General features: G+C 37.3%; 1 protein-coding gene across 5 annotated transcripts in view; it reads right to left on the bottom strand.

The window, feature by feature from the left end:
- The window catches only part of DMD (dystrophin), a 1,043,683-nt gene that overhangs the window by 937,968 nt on the left and 80,289 nt on the right, over positions 1 to 25,426 (bottom strand). The gene's annotated exons all lie outside the window — the stretch shown is intronic.

Below are 25,426 nucleotides of genomic sequence, written 5' to 3'. Positions count from 1 at the left end.
TTGGTGGTAGCTGCTAAGTTCACCCAGTCCTTTCAGATTCATCTGGAAAGTAATCTCAACAAGGCATTTTTATTAGTAATGAAATAAAAAAGTAAAGTTCCATAAAACATTCGTAACATTGACTCTCTTTGAAAGGCAGCTACGCAGAGCAACTTCTTATGTCAGTTATTTTACCTCTTGAGCACAAAAGATTTAAAACTTTGTGCTTAAAAAAGCGTTGGGGATGAACTCAGTTTAAAATATACTACTTATCCCCCACCACAAAAACTGATAATTCCATCTTTATCCAGGTACAACTCCCCTTGATGTTATGGGAAACACTTTACAAAGGCTGCATGATCAGCTTCTTGCAGAACAAAAATAAGAAAGGCTGTCTAGAGAGTGCTGTCAAACCTTTACCCATGAAAAAAAAAAAAAAAATCTGTTACATGTTCTATACCATGAAATATATAAAGCTACACCTTCTGCTTTCTCTTCCACTATGCAGCCAATAATTAATCACAGGGAGTTTTTCCTTTATTTTCCTTGAAATTCTACATAAATATTTCCTTTTAATTTGGCCCTTACTGCTAAGAAATATATAGCAATTTATTACCACTATGAAAAATAAATAAAATATAAAATTATTTCTTAAGGTATAATTTAAAAGCACAAGGTTTACATTTCCTTTCATATCCTAATATTTATTTATCACTTTAAGCAAAACCCGTTATTTTTCTTGTTATAGTAACAAAAACAAGCATTACTTAAGGATTGCCTAAGGTAGTAAGAATGAAATTCACTAAAAATTGACAAAAGCTGGTGAAGCAATCAGTCTCCACACTGCTGAAGTCATGCTTCCTCAGGACATTCAGCATTCACTTTTTAAAATATTTGTTTTTAAAATAAGCTATGAAGACATCCAACATTACACTGCCATCCTGGAGCTCTGAATCAGGAGGAATACAATTTTGTAAAAAGCTGGAACTGGAAAGAACTAAATAATTAATAAATTGTGAAGTTCCCCCAACTCCGTGCTTGGTCAGTTGTCCAATCCAGCTGTAAAACCTAATACTCTGTAGTCAATTTAATTTTTAGCAACAAGGTTTCCTATTTGCAGAATGAAAAACTGATTTATGCAGCTTGAGCTCTGGTTCAGAAAATAAAATCTGTAAATGAAGTTTAATGTGGGATTCAGTCTGGGCTTCAGCTGGAAGTTGGAGTTCCATCAGGAGCTAACCTTTCCCTGTTTGCCTCCACCTGTGGCACAGAGCTGCTCTCCACCAGAAGCAGCTGGGACCTGGCCCAGAGCTGATTCAAGTCAGCAAAACTCTTCTCTCTGGCTTCAACAAACTCAGGTGTGGATCAGTTATAGCCATTGCTAAAGGTCATGCTGTAGTTTACACATGACTGAAAGGATTACTTCTAATTAATTTTTTGGTACCTCAGAATGCAGCATTTCCCCAGATAATAAATATCATAAAACTGGATTTATTTCAAAGCATACTGTATGCATTTGCCCATTTGTCTTTCTTGCATTGACTTTCTCCTGTGATTTATTATATACTACTTCCAAGACTAATTGCATTATGAAAATTGCTAGATTTCTATTCAATGTCTATTTTCCCATTACACATGGGCTGTTTTTTGGGGATTTTTTTCCATCCTGCATAAATACACAAACATTAACTGCTAGTTTCAGCTAACTTTGGAATTTGGTTTAAGAAAAATAAAAATTAATGATACTGCATTAAAATTGTTTATGCTTGGTCAAAATTTATGTGGAAATTCTAGAAATTAGGACATTAGGATGGTATTTTTTGCTCGTCTAAGATCACACTAGGGAGGACTGACATGAAACTTGAAAAAGGAATTAATTTCCTTGCCTGAGGTTCATATTCACCTTATGCATAAATGCGTGGGTGAGTTCTAAAGTTGCTCTGCCATCTACATCAATTTCTGTGGAATGAGTGCATTAACTTGCTATTCTGTGTGATATTTTTAATTTAAGTACAAAATTGAAAATATTGAAAATTTTTTTATTGAAAATTGAAAATATTTTTACTGTTTTCATATATGCCCTTTGGTTCTATAAATACTTTGATTTTATCCCTCTCTTTTTGCCTATGTTAAATCTAAGACAGAATCACTACTTTATTACTTAATTTTGTCAACACATTTTATGAAGTTCTTAAATACTTTTCCCCCTACCTTACTGCAATCTGGTGACATTAACAGTGAAGTTCATGAGGTTTGTCTTCACTGCTACATAAACTGCTAACAATGTTTGCTTTAACCATCCTTGCTTTCTTGCTTAATTAATCTGCTGTTATAAATTCAATGTTAGGCTTCCTAATGTTGCTGGAACTGAGTGCTCTGAATCACCCCTATGTGCTACAGTCCTTTCCCTCACAAACAATGTTTTGAAGATCCTCCACCTATTTTGGATACAGTGAATTGTGCTGTGTGTAAAAGTTTGTACTGAAGAACTGTTTATGTTCTGTAGCCTCTCTTCAGTGTTTAGATTCATCATATGAAAGAGACAAAAAAGCCTGGTTTGTTTACATTTGTGAGTCTGAATGCAAACCATTTATTGCTTTATGAACACAATATCCTCCAAGGAGTATCACACACAGTTTGTACATCCTTGAGCCTTTTCCTTTTGCATGTTGAATTTTGTCAGTTGAAATAAGCATAAAATCATACACAGCCACAAAAGGCTTCCTCTGTTGTTGATCTGGGGAGTCCCTCACAATCTGCTTTCCCCAGTAACAACTTGGGATTTAGATAACCACACCTGTAGGAAATTAATTAGCATGATGCAGACTTTGGATACTGGGATTGGTATACTTAATTTCTCTTCCTTTTAAACTTCAAATGCCGTCTTTCATTCTCAAGAGCAAATGACAAGCAGGTTCTTTTTTTCCCCTTATATTAAATCCTGTTCTTCACTCTCTTTTGGTAATGTTTTGCTTTTCTCTCTCTCTCTCTTTTTTTTTTTTTTTTTAATAATGGGAAACAAGGTCTAGTTGGAAATAAATCACAATCCAAACTCTTTCAAACACAGAGCCACACAAACACTGGGGGTGATGTGACTAAATGCAGGCAAGCATCCATTTCTGACTAGTCACTCAAGGTTCCACTTTTAGGCAGTGGAGAGGAACAAGCACAGCTAGCTCAGGACTAATCACACTTTGTAACTCTGTGTTTGACGTGGTCATCTGAGTTGCCTTTACAAACAAGCCTCCATAATTTCAGCCTAACATCACAGAATATCACAGGATTGCAGCACATTCTGAGTTGGAAAGGACCCACAGGGATCATTGAGTCCATCTCTTACGTGAATGACCAGACATAAAATGAATAATCTCCTGGAAGTGTCTTTGAAAGGTCTATTTCTCTCCAATAAATGGAAGCATGATGCATCTGCTTTGGAGATATGGATATGTATTACAGACATCTAAAGTTAGACAAAGTCCATTCCATCTCATCTATTGGATAGCAGCAAAGATTATCAAAAGGATTTAAGAGCAGAGTGTGCTCAAACAACTTCCCCCTTCCATCCAAATGCCTCCAGTGCCTGCAGTGAAGGACTCCCTGTGCCCCTGGCACTGTGTGCCATTAACCTTTGTGTTGTCTGTGTGACTCCTCTCAGTTACTTTTTAATACCATCTATAATTTGTCTTCTGAAGCCTTCCATGGCAATAAATCCCACACCTTAGTCATGTGGGGGAGAGACAGGGAGATGAAAAAGCAAAAACTCAGTTCCCACTGTTCTCAACCTGTTGCTCAATTATTGCTTTTAAGAGTCTTGCCATTCCAGTGTGCTGGGAAAAGCAGACTCTACAAATCCTTGTGCTCCAAAGGCAGGGAAATCTTCTCCCAGAATTCTCTGTGTGCACAGACTGTGCTGCCTTCCATTCCCAGAGGTAGGAATACTTCATCAGGTCTCTGTGCAGAATAATAATGAAATTTAATTTGGGAATTCTCCATTAAATGCTGCTCTACACCGTAAATTAGGTTCTCTTGTTAAGCACCTAATTTGTAGTATTGAGTCACCATGTCCTGAAGGCAGCAGCACCTGAAAGCATATAAAATTGGATGAAAAGTGAAAGATAGAAATAAATAGGATGAAAGATGGCCTAAACCAGACAGAATTTCCTTGGCTAAATTATAAAAATTACCTCCATTACTCACACTTCATTAAATGAACATTCTGATCATGTCCCCACAACTCAGTCAAGAGGGTGAGAATATGATGTGTGTGACACATGCATTCCTTCAGCACAGACAGCCAGTGACTATATTCTTGTTTCATAGGAATTTTTCTCAGGATACAGAAGTTTTGGCTTCCCCACTTCCCCTGAGTTTGTGTGGTCAAATGAAATTCAGCCTTTTTGCACTGCTTGGACAGACAAAAGTTGTCCACTCTAATACAATATCCAGCAAAGTACTCCAGAGAAACTCCTTCATAAGAAAAATTGTTTGAAGCAAGTCCTTCATTAAAGACAGAAAAGTTTCTGTGAAACTTCCAAGGAGCCCAAGCCATTTTCAGCAGAAAACTGTTCTGCTGGAATATTTCAAACAACTTTTACAATATCATGCAATTCACCCTGTATGTGTAGGATTCATTACAATAGGGATTAAAATGACAGCTTAGTGTCATGTGAGGCAGGGGGATTTGAGACTGAGAGCAGGAGCTGGACACTAGGTCAGCTGAATTGTACTTACTGCTGAGTTACAGTAATACATATAGCTTTGGAATAAAGGAACATGAGGATTAAGGACTATCTTTCAGAGAGATTTTAAATATTGCAGATCTTATCACACAGAAAATCTAAAAATGGACTCCCTGGGAAATGTATGAGTAGTGGAAAAACAGCAAAGCACAAATAAAAAGTAAGAATTCTTCAAAAGTCGTCATAAAACCCCATCACACTCATACAGCACAGATGTTGCACAAATGATAAGCAGATGTTTTTATGTAGACTAAATTCTAAATGATCCCACTGTTATCAATCAACATCCTTCAAACAAATTCAGTGGAAATTATAGTAAATGAAGAAGAGATTCCTGGGAAAACAAAAAATCACTTCATGCATGTAAAGGGTTAAACTATACCACAGGAAAATATTTGTAGACATGACATGATAAAATCCCTAAAATTACATTTCAAATTTAAAAGCCACAATATTGAGGGTCTAGCACAGGAAATCCAGAGGAATATTCTAAGAGGGCATGAATAATTCATGACTTCTGAAGCACAGAAGAGACAGATGATCCCAGAAAAACGAGGTATCCAGGTGTGCTCCTGTCAAGTGCAGTGACATGAGCACAGTGTAAATCTGCTGGAGAGAAGCATAGGCTCATCTCCATCCCACCAAGACACACTGTGATCTGGCTTCCAAAAGATGTGTTCCTGTTTTAATATCAAAAGGATGAAAAGCCCAGAGAAGGGGACTAGTTAACAAAATGCCTTAAACACTCACAGAATAGAAAATGTTCCCTGGCTCCTGCATATACTAATTGACCTTAAAGTCTTTGCCTGGTTAGAAATACAAAAACACCTAAATCATAACCACCCTTGCTTCTTCAGTTTTGTGTATCTCACTACATTTGCTCTCCCTTTCCCTCCTTGATTTGTACTTTCAGTGACATATTGTTCAAAAGTGTGGTAGTAACACTTTTATCAGGAAAACAATCATCTTTGCTACATTGCTTAGTTTCTGCTCCTCATCATCAGGGTTTAAATATAAATTTGGTTCCTATTGAAAAATAATGGAATTGAAGATTACAGAGATTCCAAGATCACTTTTAATAAGAAAATACTAACATGCCATAATATGTTTCAGGTGATACACCTGACAGCCAGCTGTAAAGCTCAAAATAGATCTGTGCCTTGCAGGTTGTACCCCAATTCTGCAGTCCTGAGTTAACAGTCACACAACAGAGTCAAATGTGAAATCTTGAACCTGCCCCAGCATTCAACCTCTCCCAGGGTGTCCACTCTGAATGATTTCCCCTTTCCTCCCACCTGTCTCTCTAAAACACCCCCTGATTTTGCCAGATTCTGAGCACATTAGCCAGAGAAGAAGCTGAACTTCATAGTAACAGGACTCATTTTTATCTCTTTTAAGACATTTTTATGCTTGCAAATATTGTATCATTAGTAAAGCATATGCCAAGCCCTTAAAATGAACAAAATTAACTTTGGTATGAAAGCAGATTCTATCTGTACATTAGGTCTAGAGACAGGAAAGGATGTGTAATTACTACTGTGAATTTCCAGAACAACTTTTTTGGGGGTTGGGTTTGTTTTCTACACGAAATGCTCATTTCTCGTCTAAAACTTTTGAGTATAATTTCAAGCCCTGCATGAGATATTTTACAGCCTAACCAGTTGAAACGAATGGACATGCTTTAGATTCCACTCAAAACATGATCCTTCTGGAGACTTGAAGACAAAAAAATCCAACAGTTTTGTAAAAAGACACATAAGAAAGAGCAGGAAAAAAACACTAATTCAAGTAAATTGTTCATTCACAGATTTATATGGTTCATGTGATTAGATCTATTACAGACATACATTCTTGATGCACACACACACATCCATAGCTAATAGACACACATATATAAACTAAAAATCGCCAAAATCTTTGCTATTATTTTCTTTAGTTCATTTTTAGAAATATTTAACTAATAATATTATGTCAACTGGCCTTTTGACCTTTTTTACCTAATTAAACTTGAAAGAACAGATGTCTCTAAAATCTGCTCTGAACCAGTCCAGTCTTTTCAGATTTACAGCTAAAGAAATCTTTATAACTGGTGATGAATGCTCAGACTTATAAAAAAATATCTATTTTCATTGCCCCATTTATCAATTAAGTCTGATCAGACAGCACTGTGTTGCAACCAAAGTCCTATTTCTTGCACCAAGCCACAAGACAACTAAAATACATGAAAATACATTACTTTTTGTCTCTGCTGTGTGCCCAGTGACCCTGCTCACTACCTACCTGGGTAGGGCTATCAGGCTACCACCTCTTCTTTCCTATCACCACCCCATCAAGCAGAGACTGTACAGGCATTTCTGCATATGTCAAAACCACTTTTCCACTTTGCTCTGTGGTTGCCCACATGATTTGGCCTCAGCTGGGGAACTCTGTTGAGCAGAAAACCAATGGCCTCAGCCAGCTCTGGCCCCAAGCTGGGGTCTGTCCCACCCAGACAAACCTTTTCCTAAGGAACAGCAAAACAGGGATGGATGACTAGGCTCATGCTGCCTTAGCTCCTCCATAAGCCTGCAGACACAATGCCATCGGGTTGTGCAAGTTAAACTTGAGTGTCTGTGGTTTAAAATAATGCCTCTATAAAAATTTAAAAGTTAAAATCTTAGTTAAAATTTAAGTCAAAATTCCCTGAAAGACAAAACTGTGAAGATTATGTGCTGTTAGGATATCTGTAGCCTAAAATTCATCAAAATTATGAATATAATAAAAATTACATTTATATAAATATAAATTTTACTTTCCTGGCTGCCCACTTCCCTTTCAGTAACTAGTAACTGTTCTGTTTGAAAATTCAAAATCAATATGTTTTACTTGGCAAAAAGAAGAAGAAAGGAGAAGGGAGTTGCATACAAAAAAATCTAAAGTTAAGAGCCAATGTACCAGTAGGTACACATTGGAACCCATAGGATTCCAGCTTATCTTTTCAGTGTGAAGGTAGTCAAACACTGGTACAAGGATCTCCTTCCCTGAAGATACACAGAAGCTGAGTGACAAGCCTTTTTTATACACAGTGCTTAGAAAACTAAGTATCAAAAATAATTTTCAGGAATATATCACATCATGCTATATCATATTTTTATTCAGTTGCAGTTTATGATTGCAACATATGACTTTTCTGAGAATAATCCTGTTGTCCAGCCTGGACAAATAGATTAGAAGCTGAACTCAGCTTCATATTAAATAGAGTAGAATGGCTCTATACTAATAACGGATGTATATCTATACTATATACAAAATAGAGTATAATGGCTGTAATTGAAACTATATCTCAGTCATGGCAATCAATAAACATTTCCCAAGCCTGGAGTCCTTTTGAGCATTTCCAGTAGATCTCAACTCTATCTGTGAGTAAGACCCAAGAGCATTTTATCTCTCTCTTCCCTGCAACACCTCCATCCTTACAGGAGGAAAGAGCCAAGATATCTGCCCTCGTAGAGACCGCACGCACACAAGGCAGCTGGATCCCTGGCCTGCACAGCTGGGACTCCAAACATCATATCCTCCTGTGCTGCCCATCTCACTAACCTGTTGCAACTTTTAGATACCAATTTAGGATGAAAAGTCTGCACATGGAGCCCAGTATCCCAATCTAGGCATTCAAATAATGTTTGAAGCTGGGTGATGTAAATTCCTTTCCTGATCCCTTTATTCATTCCCACAAATGCACTCATTGTTGCTCATTAGCTGTAATTTGAGAGTCAAGTTTCCAAACAGAGCAGGGGAGTGTGAATTGTGCAGTTCCAGAACATTTCTACATGCAGTTACTGTTCATCAGCCTCATCCACCACAGCATTCCACGTATGGAATTGTAAACAAGACTGCAGAGATGCCACACTGAATCCTGCATAGGCACCTTCATCCTGCACAGGCTTTTGTGCACAAAAATCTTATACAGCAAGCAAGGACAGTTATCACATACAGCCTCAGTGTCCATTATATAAAAGCCATCAACAGAAGAGATCATTACGAAAAAATCACTTCCCATTTACGTTAATTGGTGTTCTGGTTCCCAAAGTGTACAGAAAGAAATGTTATACACAATAATTATGGCAAATAAGGTAATGGTCTGAAAGTACAAAAGCTAAAAGAAAAATACTACCCAATCATCATCCAAAAAGTAATAAAAAAGCAAGTGATTTTCATCCCACTTTATTAAAAAATACACTCCATGAAAGTTCAATTCTGCTCCTCTAATTCTCTCTCAAGAGGGAGTTCCCATTTGACCTAAATGTCTGTGCATGAAAAATTTATTAAGTGACGTGGTTTGCTTTATTTAGAATAAAAAGAATATCTGTTTGTCATTATTACTGCAGGGAGCAGAAGGCAATGCTAGGTCTGATGAACACAATGCTTAAAGGTTTCTTTGTCCTTATTATGACCTCCTGCTACCTAAATTGCATATTAAAATTCAAAATAATTCAAAGAGAGGTGCAATATCAAACTAATATCTTACTCAAAGTACCTAAAACTTAAAAGAAATAATTATAACGGAATTTATTATATAATACTGTTTCAATTGTTAATACCAAAGTATTTCACATTATCTATCAATGGAAAATGATGCTTCCCAATTTATCAATAATACATGAGTTTAGCATGACATTTACACATTGCAGAGAGTTCTGCTTTGTTTTTAAAAAGATATTTAAATTATTTACTAAGTATTTCTAAAACATTCTCCTAATGAAGTTCTTTAAACCTGCACACTTGTTGTTAATGTGGAAACTGAAACTAATCTACAGGAAGTGACTATAAGTAATAGGAGTAAGTAAAAAAATAGTATAAAGCAAAGGATAAAGTAAAGAAATATTATTTCAGTACATGTATTTCCTCTCTTTTCCCATTTGGAGTTAGGCAAATGATTCATTTTGATAAATGGGTAAAAGTTTGCACTGGTATCAGATTAATAATATAAGAAATTTGACTTTAAAGTAGAGCTTGTCAGGCTGTTTTATTTTATTAAAAAATAATGAAATCTTGGCAGTGTAGTGACTACCTCACTGCTAACTACCTGATATTTGAAACTGGTTTCAAGGAGAGCTATTTTTGATAGTTTTTGTTGGTACTTCACAGATTCAGTGCTGCCATCCTTTCTCTGATCCAGGAAACTCTAGTCACACTCAGCCTGAGCCAGATTTCAAAAGACATGTGTGAAATCAGCTCCATGCAAATATAGTCACTAAATATTTTGCAGTATCATCTGAAAGGAAGCCAATGTCTTGTCTGGGTAAAATTGTCTTTAGAAGAAATACCAAGCTGATGACAGCAACCAAATACGGAGGCCATGTGAGTCCCCTGCACTGGTATCCAATTTCTGTCAAGCCTGAGTTCAGAATGGCACCTGTGAGGACAAGGAAAGCTCTGGCTCCATCCTCATGCTGCCCTTCACTGTCAGAAAGCAGCCTGGATAATGCCAGTAGGAAACAGAGGTCTAGTTACACAAACTGGGAAAATGGAGATTTTTACTACATATAAACCTCAATTCAAGAAAAGTAGTAGTTCAGATTAAAAGCATAATGAGTTCTTACTGTGCCAGGTATATTGTGTGGGGTTTAATGCAACATGAACACCTGCAAAATGCACATGCTACTGTTATGGGAGGCCACCTGAGCACCACAGCCACTCAGCATCAGAGATGTTTGTAAGAAAATAAGACATAAACACAAAGACAGAGACAAGAAACTCTTGCAGAAATTTTTCATGCCCTTGTTAAACCCAGGTGATGTGTTTCAGGTAAATTGGTGAGAGGCTTGAGATAGGAGGTAGAAAGCAGTGTCTGGTGGTTCATTGTTTCGGGTCATCACAAAACCTGCTGTTTATGGTTCACTCCCCATAATGACACAAAGAACATTTCTGGGAGGATCCCTTCCAAAACCCCCAGAGTACTGGTGATGCTCCTGGAGAATGTCTGAATGCTGCTACCTACCCTGCCATGTGAAGAAGGAAACTGAGGCAGCCGTGGATGATGGCAGTGCTCTCAGATGCCAGAGTTGAGCTCAGGACTCTTAGGACTTGTTTTTCTACTCTGGCTTTTAGAGTTAACAGGGTGAAAACAAAGTCAAATTCCTTATTTGTGTCTAATTGTAGACTAGGTATAATGACCCCATTATCTGTATGACCTACAGATTTCTACAACATTTTACATCACAAATATTGTTTTTACTGAAAAGTTTATGAGCAAACGTAGTCAACACACTTCTTTGTCCTTCTTGCCATATGCAAAAATGTCACTAGTTCCTCACATAGGAGAACAGGAGAAAACCACAGTTTTATCTTCAAATAAGAATATTTATGGACAGCACTTAAAGGAGAAAAAAAGTTGAAACATTCTCTTTCCACTAATATTGAGGATTTTTAGAAATGTTATTGATATTTTTTGTACACCAACTCTGATCCAATGCATGGTCCAGTCAAAACTTTGGAATACAACAGAATTGCTTGAAGCCAACAAAGATCCCAAGAAAGGGCTAAGTCTACCTTAAAACAAGATCTTTATCACTGCAGTTGGCCAGATATGTTATTCTCCTGAGCAAAATATGAATTTACGTATTTGGACCCATAGAAAAATAAAAAGTAATAAGACTTGAATTGTAACATCAATGGATGAACCTTGGATGATAAGCGTAGAGTTTATTATCACATACAAACATAAGAAAAATAATCTGCAATCTGTTACAATGTTAAATAATTACATTTTCATTTTAAACATTGTCTATTAAATAAAGCATCTTGTAATTTATGAACTCAAGATTCTACTAATATTTGTTTGCTTATGATTTATTCTAATAAAATCATCCAACCAAAATAGTAGAAATATTCATACAAATGCAGTTATCGAAACACTATCTCAGATGATGTCAGAACTCACATTTGCAATTTCAATCAAAAAATCAAAGCCATTCCTATGACTGAATTCATGTTTCTGTTCACCTACTGATTTTTTAAAATAAAAGATGAAAAAAAAAGTTTAATTACAGAGAAACAATATACTAAAGTGGTGTCACCTTAAAACTGTCCATTAAAATAAAAATATCATCTGGAATTTGGGATTCTCAGATAAGGTGGAATGTCAGCCTGCAAAATTGTATTGAGATGACATTTCTCTTACATTTTTCATGGGAATAGAAAAAAAATAAAATTCAACCCTCATTAAACCATCCTCCTACTTATGGTCCTGGATAATGTAAAACAAGTGGCAAAAACATAGTTGTCTGAGGTTAAGAAATCTATCCTTAAGAAATTAAAATTTAAAATTTGCTAAAAATAGGTAAAACAAATATACTAAAGTGGCTGTATTTCCATTATAAATATATATATACATAAGATTTTCTGAGCTAAAAGAGAATCTTTCATCCTCTCTAGTCTACTGCCCTGATGGAAAATGAGTAATTCATTTAGCACATGTAATAAATGTGTGTCATAGCAATAGGAAATATCACTGTGGGTCATGTTTTTACTTTGTGTGTTGACACAGTAATTGGTCAATTATGTGTAATGGAGACTAACTGCCTCTCACAAAAATATAGCTACACTCTACCTACACTCTCTGCATTAATAATAAAAATGAGTTGGCATTTTTTCTCCCCACACACATTATGGAAGCCAAACAAGATAAAGGCATTGAAAAAACTTTAGAAATGGCAAAAATCAATCACGTGATTTTCACCATCTTGTAACATATTGTTCTTAGCAATCACTTAAAACTGAGCAACAGGAATGGTCTTAGACGTGAGGAAATATCAGCACACCTGAGTTTACGGAATCTGACCCTGGGCTTTGGTGTGATCCTGCCCTTTGGGTGTCTTTGCACCACTCCCCTGTCAGCCACAGACCTTGCCCTTCTCCTCACACCTTACAGAATGTGCCAGACATGAGCATTTCGGGGTAAATTAGCCAGCTCAAAATTATAACTGTATGTTAAAATAGTTGTTTAAGCCTCCTGTACATTCAGGCAAGGAGAAAAGGGGTCTTTAGAGGAGGATTTCTCTCTTCCTTACAATTTAAGATATAGGTGATGAGGATCACCCTTCAGATTTGCCATTCTTTTTCCTTTGACTACAGCAGAAAGTCAGATTTTTTTTTTTTTTTTGGTAGACAAAGTTGGGTGAAATTGATCTTACTGTACTCATAGAAAATATCTAGCTTGAAATAACTTAAAGCTAGATCTCAGTGTACAGTATGTCCATCTGAAAAGGAACTAAATTTTACCAAATCTAGTTTGAATCAAATGAAGTTTCAGTGACATTGAAGAAAACGAAATCATTCACAGAGCACTATAAAAATATCTCTGTGATAATAAACGAGCTACTAAAAATGTTCTTTGCATTTAATTTTTTAAAAAGACTTTGATTTAACAGATAAATTTAATTTATTGCTTAGGTAGAACCTTTGGGTATTTTACAAAGTTACAAAGAAACTACTGCACTATCTCTTGTCACCTTGCAGATCTCATTAGCGTGCAAGGCACTTGCACTGAAGGTCTTATTTTCATTCCTTACCCTATTTACAAAAAGCTAAAAGAATAGTTAAACCATTAGATGAAGTCCCTGAGTTACAGTGAAACATTTATTCACTCTCTTCAAAGAGCACTAGATTTGGACCTTGAGTTCACCAAGGGCAGAGGTGCCAGCTTTCCCTTGGTGCTTGACTACTGTGGGAAGTGATCTGGGATCACCAGGATGTGGCAGGCTCCTGGACAGGAGCACCTTCCCCTGTCCTGGTCCCCACAGCCTGTCCCTGTGCATGTTGGGGATGATTCAGGAACAGGTGTGCAGACATAGAAGAAAGAAGGACAAAGCAGAAGTTTGCACTGCTGTTCTGCACAGGGGTGTCTAGGGTGACATTATGATGCTTGTATCCCCATTCATGTGTTCTGTTTATGCTGGATATTGTGTTCTGTGCCTTCAAGACTGGCTCTAAAGAGTGAAAGTTTTTTTCGGTTTCTTATCAGCCACTCTCCCACGGCTGGCGGGACACACAGATGGGGCAATACATGGTGCTGCTTTTCCTTTTTGCTTTGTTCTCGCTCTTGCTTCGGCTTTGCTTCCACTTGCTCTTACTTCTGCTCATTAGCCAGTTTAGCTAAACAGTCCAAATTTCTTCCTGGACTGTTTCTCCTTTTCTTTTTGTGGACCTACTCGAGCCTGTTCCGGACTGGGCCCTGGCAAACCCCGAGGGTTTGCACCCTGTGGCCTAGCGGGGCCTACTCTGGGCAGCAGCTGCCCCAGCGCTGGAGGGACTGAGAACAGAGTGACCACCCCCAAGAGAGACTTTCTGAATTTGTCATCTTCTTCAGAGCAGTGAAAGAGTGGTGTCATCCTGTGTTGTTCATTTTGTGTGCTGGGGGTGCTGTGCCTGTTAAATAAACAGGTTCTTTCCACTTCTCTCCAAGGAATCCCTCCTGAACCAGCTGGGGGTAGGGGCCGTGTGGGTTTGTTTTCTGGAGGGGCCCCCTTTGGAGGTTTTCTCCCAAATTTGCCCTAAACCAGGACAAGGAGTCATGAAGGGACAGCATGTGACTTTCCAAAACACTTTTTTCTGATGTGGCTGTGGAGGCAGAGAAAACCAAAGCCTAGGGAATACCAAGTGCAAGAAAAGAAAGTGCGAATGAGATCAGTGAGAGCAGGATTTTTTTTTCCTAAAGCAGTGCACATAGAGGAAAAGATGGAAGAGCAGGTAGCTTAAGGACAGAAAGGAAAACCTGAAAAAAGCAAATGAGAAATGTTTAAAAAAAAAGGTGAAAAAACCCAACACAGGATGCCCAGGGAAGCAGATCAATCTTTGTCTCCCAGTCCCTCTCAGATGCCACAGGTCAAAGTTCCAAGACAGCATGACAGACTTCAACTTACTGTCCTGATCATGTCCTGGCATCTCTTCCTTGCAGTTACTGCCAATCAGGAGCAACTGCCCAAAATTACTATGAACAATAAAAGCACATGTACACAGAGGTGATCTCAAAAGATGACAGAGTGGTTTTTGACAGATTAAGATATTATTCTGCCTTCTCTGTGTATTTGCTTAGCATTCAGGATTCAAGGGGAAGTAGAGCAAGACAGATCTGTGTAATGTGGAAGCTAGCAATGAAGCAGGCCATCTATAAATTATATTTCAAACCAAAGCAAAGGAAAGGCAAAGGGAATGACCAGAAAGAGAGAAAAAAATAAATTAATTAAAACAACTCAGAGAAGCTGAGTGTGAAGGAGAAAGAAAGAAAGAGATGGGGAGAGTAGACAGGTTCTGTTCGAATTTACCCTCAGGCTGTGGAGTTACACTTGTCTAAAAGACAACATGATTAGGCCAAGCTCTCCTAACCAGCAACAGATAAAAGTAAATGACAAACCACACAGGTCAAAAAGACTTACTAGCTCACCCAAGTCTATTATTTTTATAATCAACTGATTGTTCACAAACCAGACCTCACACATACACAGTGAAATATTATTGAGTGTTAATTTTGAGGAAAAAAAAAAAGAAAACCTCAACCGATTTTGATTATATATTCAGGTGTTTTATTTGTATGTATTTTTTTTGGTTAGAGTTTTAAAAATCTATCAGTTGTGTTAGATTTTGTCCCCTGCTGAACACCTGTAAGGCTTGGAACACCCAATCTTTTATCCTGAAATGCATCACCTTTGCACTTGTCAAACTAAAGCTCATTTTTGTTCTTTTCTCTTCATGCTTTTCTATATATCTTTTTAATGTCAAGCTAATGGTGCTTTAATTTTTTGCTCACATCTGGAAGCCTGTACCTCAATGTTCCACACACCTGTACATGACAGTGGTGAAGAAGAGATAGGACAGAATTCGCACCAGGAGAACATTATGCCATTCATTTTTGGCCCCTGTTTACTTAGTATTTTATCCCTGGTACAGCTTATTTCTTGGAGAGAAAGAAATCATCTATTAGGTACATGTCAGATACCAGAAAGCCTCAGAGCAGTGTCAACAGAAATCCTTCATAACAGACTTAATTCAAAGGAAAGTCAGCTACTGTCATCCTGAAAGCTGCAGAGATTCTAACTCTAGTTTGCTATCAATCATGACTCAAGATTACAATTTCATTTAAGTTTCCTCCCTAGTATTCTATTCTAAAACAGTTTTTTTTTGTTTTACTGAAGCTTTACCATGGCTTAAATCCTTACTGACTTCAACACAGAAAGCAACAATAATCCTAATATAAACTGTTATATAGCTAATTTTTCATTAGGCTTTTTTATTCATCCTTCCTGCAGTTTCCAAGCTATACAACAATGCTGAACAGAAACATTCCAATTGGACAAAGTTAATTTAGTGGATATGAAAAAAAAGATGAGAACAATGAAGATCAAGACTTTACTATGACCTGTTGTTGTCTTTGTGGATATTTCAGATTTTCAAGGCCACATTGATCAGCTTGATTTTTAAAATTATTTTTTCTTAGTAAAGTTCAAATATTAGGTTCATAATAGATTTTCAGAGGAAATAACATGGCTTAGTTTTTACACACTATTTAAAACAGCTAATGGATGAATATTGAAATGTGAATGACAGTATTACTAACAAACTAAGCACTGCTTTGTGAAAAACTTTAAGGCTCTTTTTATGAAAAAAAAGAATTAACCACTAAGATATTGATCTCAAGTCTAAAAAACCAAAGTTAAGTTATAGCAGTATAAACCAAATTATTGGGTTTCAATGTCATGTTGCCACTGGTGCAATGTCATTGCTCGAGCCAATTTTATACATGATACAATTATTACATGGTCTTATAGATTTTTCATCACTTTTGTGTATATTAAACTAGGCATATGAGATAACATCAAAGCATAATCACATTTATAGCTTGAGCTCTACCGTAAATAACAAAAGAGGGTTCATTCAGGTTTGCAGATTTATTCCAAGATAAAACAAATAAAAAAAAGAGGGATTCCTTAAAATTTTAGAGATTGGGAAATTAAACTTGAGAGAACTGTATGGATTCAGCTTGGTCCACTGTTTGTCCCTAACTCCATGATCAGTTGGCATCAGATTTGGATTTTGAACCAGGTGGGCTTTGACTATTTATAAGTGTTCTTACATGAAAAGTGAAAAAACTCCCCTGATCTAAATGGAAACAGCCAAGCTTTCTCTGATAGCAGTTTTGCATAGTTTCCACCAAAACATACATTACAAACATTTCCACAAACCTGAGGCTCTCTACTCCATTAATAAACCCCCAAGCAGGTCAGATACACAAGCTCATCATGACATGCCTTTTAAGTATTAATCTGAAGAGGAACAATCTACCTTTAGTACTTAAAAAACCCCAAATCTGTGTATTCCTAGGGGTGTATATAAAAACATTATTTTGGTGGAATTTCCTTCTGTGCTGCAATGTTCTCAACAGCATTTGCTTTTTTGTGTCTCCTACAGGACAGGGATGCTTTCTTAGCAACAACAAAAAAATTCATACAAAATACAGTTCTTCTATCCTGCACTGTTAAAAGGTCACTTCTCCAGTCACCCTTTTTGAAAAGAAGGAGATACCAAAAAATTGCTCAACTTTGTTCTCTTTCAGTGCTGCACAGAAAGCTTTTAAGGGAGAAATCACTCTTATATGAAAGCAACACAAAGGGGCCACATGGAATATTGTTATTCTGTGAACTAAATTACTCTGTTAGTGGACTAATCTTTCATCTACAGGGAACCAGGCTCTCTGATCCTTGTGTCTATTTTTACACATTGCAAAACAGCAATAACACTGCAATACAATTCACCAGACTTGGCCATCAGCTTCAATTTTGTCTTGGACTCTCTAGAGAAGCACTGTTTTGAGCACATGTTAAAGCTCAAACTAACCCTCAGATAGTCATGCATTTGTTCAGATAATGTCTGTGAGCAGGTTTCTCTGCTGCAGTTTCAGCTACTGCTGATCTGTGTGTCCCAGGGCCAGAAGAGTGACATGAACCATCCCTGGCAGAGGAGCTCACACAAGTTTCACTTTTCTTGTGAACAAGAGCCTGGCATATGCAGTGAGCAGCACTAAGAGCAGCCTCACCTGCACACTGCACAGTCAGCACACAGGAGAAAATACAGTAAGCCATATAAGCATTCCTGATTTAGAGATTATTTTTGAAAAGCCCTGCTACAGTTTACAGCCATTTCACATTTCCTGTAAACAATCCCAACTTTCAACAGAAAAAATACAGTGGCTGCAGTGCCACACATCACAGGAAGAGATGGTACTTGATGGCACTTTGTCACAGAGCCAGCACTCACTCCCAGATTGCCCCTGACAAGGGAAAGGAGATTTCATGGTCTTCAGTCACCACCAAGTGTCTGGCCTTGAGTCTAAAGGGACATATTGAAATCTTCTCAATTCTGTCACATTTACTGAGCATCACAGCGCCTGTCAAAAGCATCTCTGAGGTACCAGAACCAGACAGAAAGAAATATTAGACAGAAGGAATCAGGAGTAATTTAGCCCTGATACCTGCAAAAGCTCACATGGAAAAGGTCATCTCCCTGATCAATCCAGGCCATGTCATACAGGCTCATAAGTATCCACAGCTTTTGTTCAACCAGGAATATCAATCCTGAAAACTTTAACACTTCATCCTGCTAGAGAAGCTGATATATGAACTATTTATTTCAATTTCAAGTTCAGATGTTATTCTTACACCATCACTTCAAGTTTTTTTTTCTTTCTATCATCCCTCATCATGCAGTCGCTTGGCTGGTGAAAGCCAATGCTGCTTTTCAGAGCTGAGGAGTATTTGAAACCCAAACCAAAAATGTACAATTCAACAAATGAAACAAAATTAATCCCTTTCACAAAATAAACCCTTCTCTTCCTTAACGAACCTTCCTAAAAGACTAATAAAATAATTAACTAGCAGTTAGTTGATTTGGAGGAAGGGGCTTATGTGGGGCTTGGTTTTTTGTTGTTTTTTCTTAATAATGTCAAACTCTAGAATTACGGCCTCCTATTGATATATTTCCTCAATAAATTCAAGCAAGCTTTAGAACATGTTTATCTTTCTGGAAATTTTAGGTTAGATATTGGTCATTTTGAGGGGAGTAACTATTTATTCCCTTATTCCTTATTCAAATATCTTCTTTTATGCTGTATTCTAGAATGTGTCTCCATTTATGCTCTAATGTATTCACAAAATACAGACATAATTAAAGCTGGAAGAAAGCAACATATTCACTGCTCTGTCATTCCACAGGCTCAGCAAAATGTGTACACACAAAACTTATACACACCATACTCAATTTCCACATTGCTTTTTTTTTGACTCCCACTTAACAAGCCTGCCATTCCTCACAATGGTTTAACAACTTTGTATTTGTAGAACAAAATTTCCATTTTGCATGATGCTGTTTTCCCACTCTAATGCCAGGAAATGGGCTTCCTCTTCCCATGCTCCCAAATATTAGTCTGTAACCTTTTTTTTAATTTATCTGTAGACTTTATTTCTTATCTATATGTATAAGTGGTGAAATTTAAGGCAGCTGTTGCCATTTCCAGTGTGTTTCACTGGTTGACAATGGGAACTCCATAGATGCCAAGGTGCTTTGAGTTTTGTTTTATTTTTTCAGGGGAGAGGGGCTGAAAAATGATTTCTGTTGGTGTATTGCCCACAGAAATGCTTTTCCAGTGCTCCCTACTGCCACTGTGCATTGGAGTTCCTCAGACCAGGACTCAGCTACAACGTGAGAGGCTGGAAAGCTGACACAGAGGAAAACACTGCCACAATTCATAGTAAATGTCCTTGTGGGCTCTGGAATGTTAATGTGCTGCATTCTGCAGTGAGGACAGGGCATCCAAATAGCTTCAAACTATTATAACAAGTTAAAAATTGTCCACTGGTAGCTATTTAAAGGTCATTAGTTACTTTATATATATATATAGTGCATGTATTCAGCAAGCAGAAATCTCATACTACATTGTTGGCCATAAAGGGAAAAGTTGGACAAGTTCTAAATAGAGATCAAAGCCTGGGCCAGATCCTCAATTAAAGTCAAATGAGTTATATTCATGCATACCAGCAGAGGATATTTTACCAGCAGAGAGCAGAAGACTTTGTATCAGAGCAAGAGTTAAATGACAAATCACTAGTGGCGTGACTGTAATTCTAACTGTTGTTGTCCAAATATTCAAGAACTGAATTGAAAAAAACACTACACAGCCCATGACATTGATTTTATGTGCCATCTCACTTGCTTATGAAATGTATGCTCTTTTTGGCTTCAGAAAAATGAAGCTTCACAATTCATAGACAATAACAGCAACGTGTAACCTGCTCCCACCTTCAAAACTGATCCATGTATCCTCACAAGCAGCAAAAAACACCTGTGTTTGAGAGTACATTAATATGCAACATTTGTGGTTAGCAATTTCTATGGGTTTGGGACAAGAGATTTGAGTATCATGAAAGATATTGGTTTGGTTTGATTTTTTTTAAGCTAAAAAAAGGAAGATAGCTAAGTGATGTTTTAATAAGGTCACAACCCTGAGGAGAAAATTATTTCATTTCCTTAACAATGAAAAAAGTTATGATTCTTTCTGCTGCCATTATTAATTTGGCAATGCTTTGGTTTTCATATACATGTGCTGCATAGTGATAAGTTCCTTTCTAAACAAACAGTATCAAACAGTAGAAAAGGCTTAACAAAAAAATACCTTCAGGTTTTAGGTTTGTGAGTGAAAGGAAAAGATAATAGGTTGCCCAGGGCAGTAGTAAAACTGAAAATATCTTATCAATTTTACATGGTTATCTTGTTGTGATTTACAGGGTTGGGTTTTCTTGACAAATAATCATACATTCTACAGTTAAAAAAAAAAAGAACAAACAAACAAAAAACCAACAAAAAAAAAAAAAAGAATTTTCTGCTCTCTGGTCACAAATAGAGGAAAAACTGAGAAAAGAACTGAGAAAAGGATATTGGATGAAGGGGAACTGAGAAAAACTATCAAAACACAAGTAAAGCAAAAAGGAATAAAACAGGCTTTATACAGTCCATATGGATTAAGATCCACATATTTGTAATTCTGAAAAACAGAAATTAATGCTGGAAACATTTGCCGAACCATATTTGCACTTTTTCTTTTAAAGGTCAAAGAGGTGTATAATGGTTTTGCAAAGAGACAAAAAAAGTCACTGTAATAAGGTCTGTTACTTACTATACTTGCTCTGTAACACTAAACCAAAGAGCAATGAACTGCACTTTTGGAAACTCTAAGGAATTGTCTTTTATAGCTGAAAGGTCAAAAGAGAATATGGGAGACTAGCTATTAAGTTACATGGTCTTTATGTATCGTTCACAGTTTGTCAGTGAATTTACAGGAAATTCTGTGTTGGAGAACAGAGATGGGCCTTGTTCCCTTTTAGTGTTTAAGTATGAGAATCCGATCCCATTGGTGTATAACTCTCCCTCCCAACACAGACAATCTTTCCAGCATATTTCCTTGCTCTTTAACATTTCTGTACCTCTTCAAAATGAACACAAGCCTATTTCATAAGCACTTCCCTGCTCTTTTTGCAAGGCAGGAGCTGGCACAAGTGCAGGCTCACAGCAGAGCTGGGTGAGGGCAGCTGGCGAGCAGCAGCCATCCCAATCCTCCCATGCTTTGAAAAGCTCTGTCAGTCCATGGGAAAGCTCTGAAGCTGAATGAGATGGTGGGAGGGACAGTGACAAAGGAGCTGAGCTGGGAATGCCATCAGTTTAGGCTGTACTCAAAGCCTGGACATTTTGTCTGGGGCACATCACTGAGATCGTGTTTCACTGTGCTGCTGGGCAGGGACTGCTGCACTTCCCTTCTGCCCAGCCAGAGGAGCCTGCAGATCAGGTATGTCCACAAAGAAAGGTTCCACAAAGAAAGGTTCCCTACACTTGGGCACTGAACTGTTAGGATCTTCAGTGTTGAACTCTACAGCTGATTGCCTGATGCACTCCCAAGAGCAATTTCTGTGACCTTTGCCTGCTTTCTGCACAAGGGATGTGAACCAAATAAAACCTTCTACACCCCCTACATCAAAGGGTCATGAGGCAGTGTTCTTCTTTAGATGTTTTGTCCAGTTTAGAGCTAGCTGGCAGATATTGCTCCCAGTCAGTCACAGGGAGAAACCTCATTTAGCATTCCAGCTTTGGATCCTCCCTGGGACATTCAAAATTCAAAGGAAATGCCTCGCAGCAGTCACTGCTTAACCATTATGGACCAAGGTTAACATTGTTTCTTTCACTGAGGAGAAAAGCAAGGCAACTGCTGGGTTATTGTGGAAAACACTGTAACTATCATTTCTGCTGAACAGGAATGTTGATCCATCTGGCTCATTAGGAGTCGGTGCTCCAGTTAATCCAGGTCAAAGCTGTTTTACTTCTGTGCAGTGGAAACTATTTTGAAAAGTTCTGAGCAGTGCACAGGTTGAGACCAACAGCCATGCAGAGCTTTGAGCACAATTTACGTGCAACAAGAAGAATAAAGAGCCTTCTGTCCTTTGTGCCATGAAATAATAGATTTGAACTTGTCAAGGCTCATTCTTGATTGCATTGTTGTGTTCAGAAATTATTATTATTATCTTTATGTATCATTGAAAAGCAGTTCTAATGATTACAGGGGACGACAATTTGGAGCACTTACACTGAGAAAATAACTAGCTAGAATGGTGGCTCACTAAAAGAAACACAAAATGGAATTAATAGAGTAGTCCCAAGGGAGATATTGAGGAGCAAACCCCACAGGTTGCTGAAAAAAAAATATAAAATAAAAAAATAAAATATAAAATAAAATAAAATAAAATAAAATAAAATAAAATAAAATAAATAAAATAATAAAAGTTTCCAAATTAAAGTTTTCAGTAAGTTTTTTTTTTCTAGAAAATGTGTGGTTCTATAACTCTGTTCTAAATTAAATATGCTTAGGACACTCTTTGTAAAGCAAAGGTATATTACAGAATATCTTGGGCTGCAAGGAAGGCCATCTAGCCCAACACTGTTCTCAAAGCAGGGCCTCCTCCAGAGCTGGATCAAGAAGATCAGAGCTGTGTCCAATTGAGTTGGGAACCCTTCCAAGGGAGGAGATTCTACAACCCCTCTGCTTCACTGATGACAGCCATAGTAAAAACCATTATTCTTAGTATCTTGTCAACATTTCAATTTCCAAAACCTGTTTCATCCTTTCTCTGTGCACTCCTGAGAAGAGTCTGACATAATTTTCTCATAACTATCTATTAGACAGGAATTAGATCCCTTCATACCCTTTTCATGGCAATTTTAACTTTGATCACTGGGCAGAATACAGTTTTGCACTCAGTACAGTAGCCTGCAATGATGAGATTTTAGGCCTTTTTCAGTTTGTAATTAACTATGGACTAATTTTTTGTAAAAGGAGAGCATCCTATATTCAAATAATTTCTCTCTTATAAAAATATATACATGTCCACAGCAAATTAAATTCTTAAACCAGTGTGAAATTACCTAAGTTCTATAAAAATGCCTGAAATAGACTCAAATATTGGTCAAGGAAATCATGAGAGGCAAAGTTAAGCTGAGTTAAGTAGAATGCTTATACAAAATCTGAGTTAAGCAGCATGCTTATACAATATTGAGAATAATACATTTGTGACATAGTTCTTGAAAACACTCTTCAAATTTTGAATGGATCCTGTCTGTGTTAACAGGAAAAGGGTGAATCCATGATTATCAAATGCATATTTGAATCAGTTCCTGATTGAGCTACAGACAACCTCAGTGCAAATCTTCTGCAAGTTTGATGTTCTAAATCAGGAAGATTGTTAAGTGTGCAAATACCTTTTGAGTCATTTGTAGGGCAGCTAGAAAGAAGGGAGAAGGGCTTTTATCTCAGATCCAGAATGCTCTATACTATCAAAGTACGTAATAGAAAATGGATTAGTGAGAGGAAATATGACAAAAAGAAATTATATACCATGGATATTGCGGAGTCAAATTGCACAGGACAAGGAGAAAGCAAAAAAGGTTTTTTTCTTTGTTGGCTGAGATGCCTCCAGAATTCATCTCTTAAGATCTGAGTGTGAATAGTTCTTCAAGGCATGGCAAACCCTGCAGTGGGCTGGAAAGGCCAGTAAGCCTCATGCTCTAGCAGCAATATTGAAATGAAAAATTATCAGCCAAGGGTAAATTTGCAGATTCCCACAACATCTTGCTCACTGCAGACTTGTGGGCTCTCAAGAGTATAAAGGAGCTACAGTGCATTTTTAAGGACCTAATGGGAGGCAAATAATAGAAATTTTGAACAGGCAGTGAGATCACTTCCTCTACAAGCTTCAAGAGAAGGAGAATCATCACAGGCACTCTCCACAGTATGATTTAAGTCAAAGCTGTTATCAAAAGTCTTTGAACACAGGACTGTTGTACTCAGCTTAAGCATATGAATAAACCAGAGAAGCTGCACTCAATGAAGTTTAACAGTAAATGGCCAAGTGAAAAGGCTTGTAAGCTTATAAATACTTCATAGAATTTTAACACTAAAGGTATTATACATTAAATATGAAAGCCATACTGAATTTCCCACTTTCTCTAGGAAAATACACCATATAATGTTTTCAAAACATTGGGAAATAAAGCACTTTTTCCCTAATATCTTCTCACACTTGAGAATGTGCATTAGGTATACAGGAGAAATTTCTTTTTTCTCTATCACCTATTTCTTCAGTATCCAAGTAAATAGTAAAAAGGAGCACTGAAAACACAGTAAAAGAAATTGAAGATCCCTAAGGAAAAGAGATAAGAGTTTTTGTCAAGGATCAAAAGGGGATTAAATCTATATGGTCAGTTAAGGAATTATTTTGGGAGAAGAGATTTACTGTAAAACAAAATTGGCTCACAGCTGAAGACACTGGAAAGTCTGCAAAGCCAATACTGAGGAGCCATCAGATCTTCCCACCCCATTATGAGAAACACTTATTTTTCATGGCTCAAAGAATGAGCCATACAATGAGATTTATGTTCTTATGAGATAAAGGGTAAAGTAATATAGGTGGCAACAGTCATTTTAGCAGATCAAGAGGCAATATTATCAATACTATGGAAATAAAATCAACAGTAACTCCTGCTCCTTGCCTGATGACTAAGACTCCATCAGAGAGGATCTTTTTCTGTTTTGTTCTCTTGTGGTGTTAGTTTTTGAAAGCAGAAAGGAAATAAGATCCTTTCAGACAGAGTGAAGGGATTAGTGCATCATGCTGGTGATTTGGGATCAAAACTGGCATTGTAACTGCTGGGACATTTCTTAGCAGTAATGAGGAGGCTGTCTGAAAAAGGAAGAGAGGGATTCAATATCAGTAGTCACAGTAAACCATGTTACTACTTCAAAAGCTGCAGTTCCTGACAATAAAGAAAGAGATATAAGAAAGGCTTAGCAGGACATTTACCAGCAATCCTATTACCTGTGGGCAAAGAAAACCAAGCCCAGTCCATTTGCCCATTTTTTCTGCCAAGCCATTAAAGGCTCCGTAACATTTTTATTCAAAATATGTAAAAATTGAATCTAATTTTTTACAGGGAAGTGGGAGGAGGAGGAGGGCAAAAGGGCAATCATGACAAAAGAATTGGCAAAAGAGGGCCAGTGCCCTGCAGTTGGCAAAGCAGTTTATGGGCAATACCAGTCAAACAATCGATAATGGGAGCAGATCTGAAGCACCTCCAGCAGC

This window comes from Melozone crissalis, unplaced genomic scaffold (assembly GCF_028551555.1).
Source record: "Melozone crissalis strain CALT ecotype California unplaced genomic scaffold, PUWL_Pcris_2 ptg000090l_1, whole genome shotgun sequence".
NCBI classification, from domain to species: domain Eukaryota; kingdom Metazoa; phylum Chordata; class Aves; order Passeriformes; family Passerellidae; genus Melozone; species Melozone crissalis.
The sequence above is the reverse complement of the archived record's forward strand: the minus strand, read 5'-3'. Positions and strand labels throughout refer to the sequence as shown.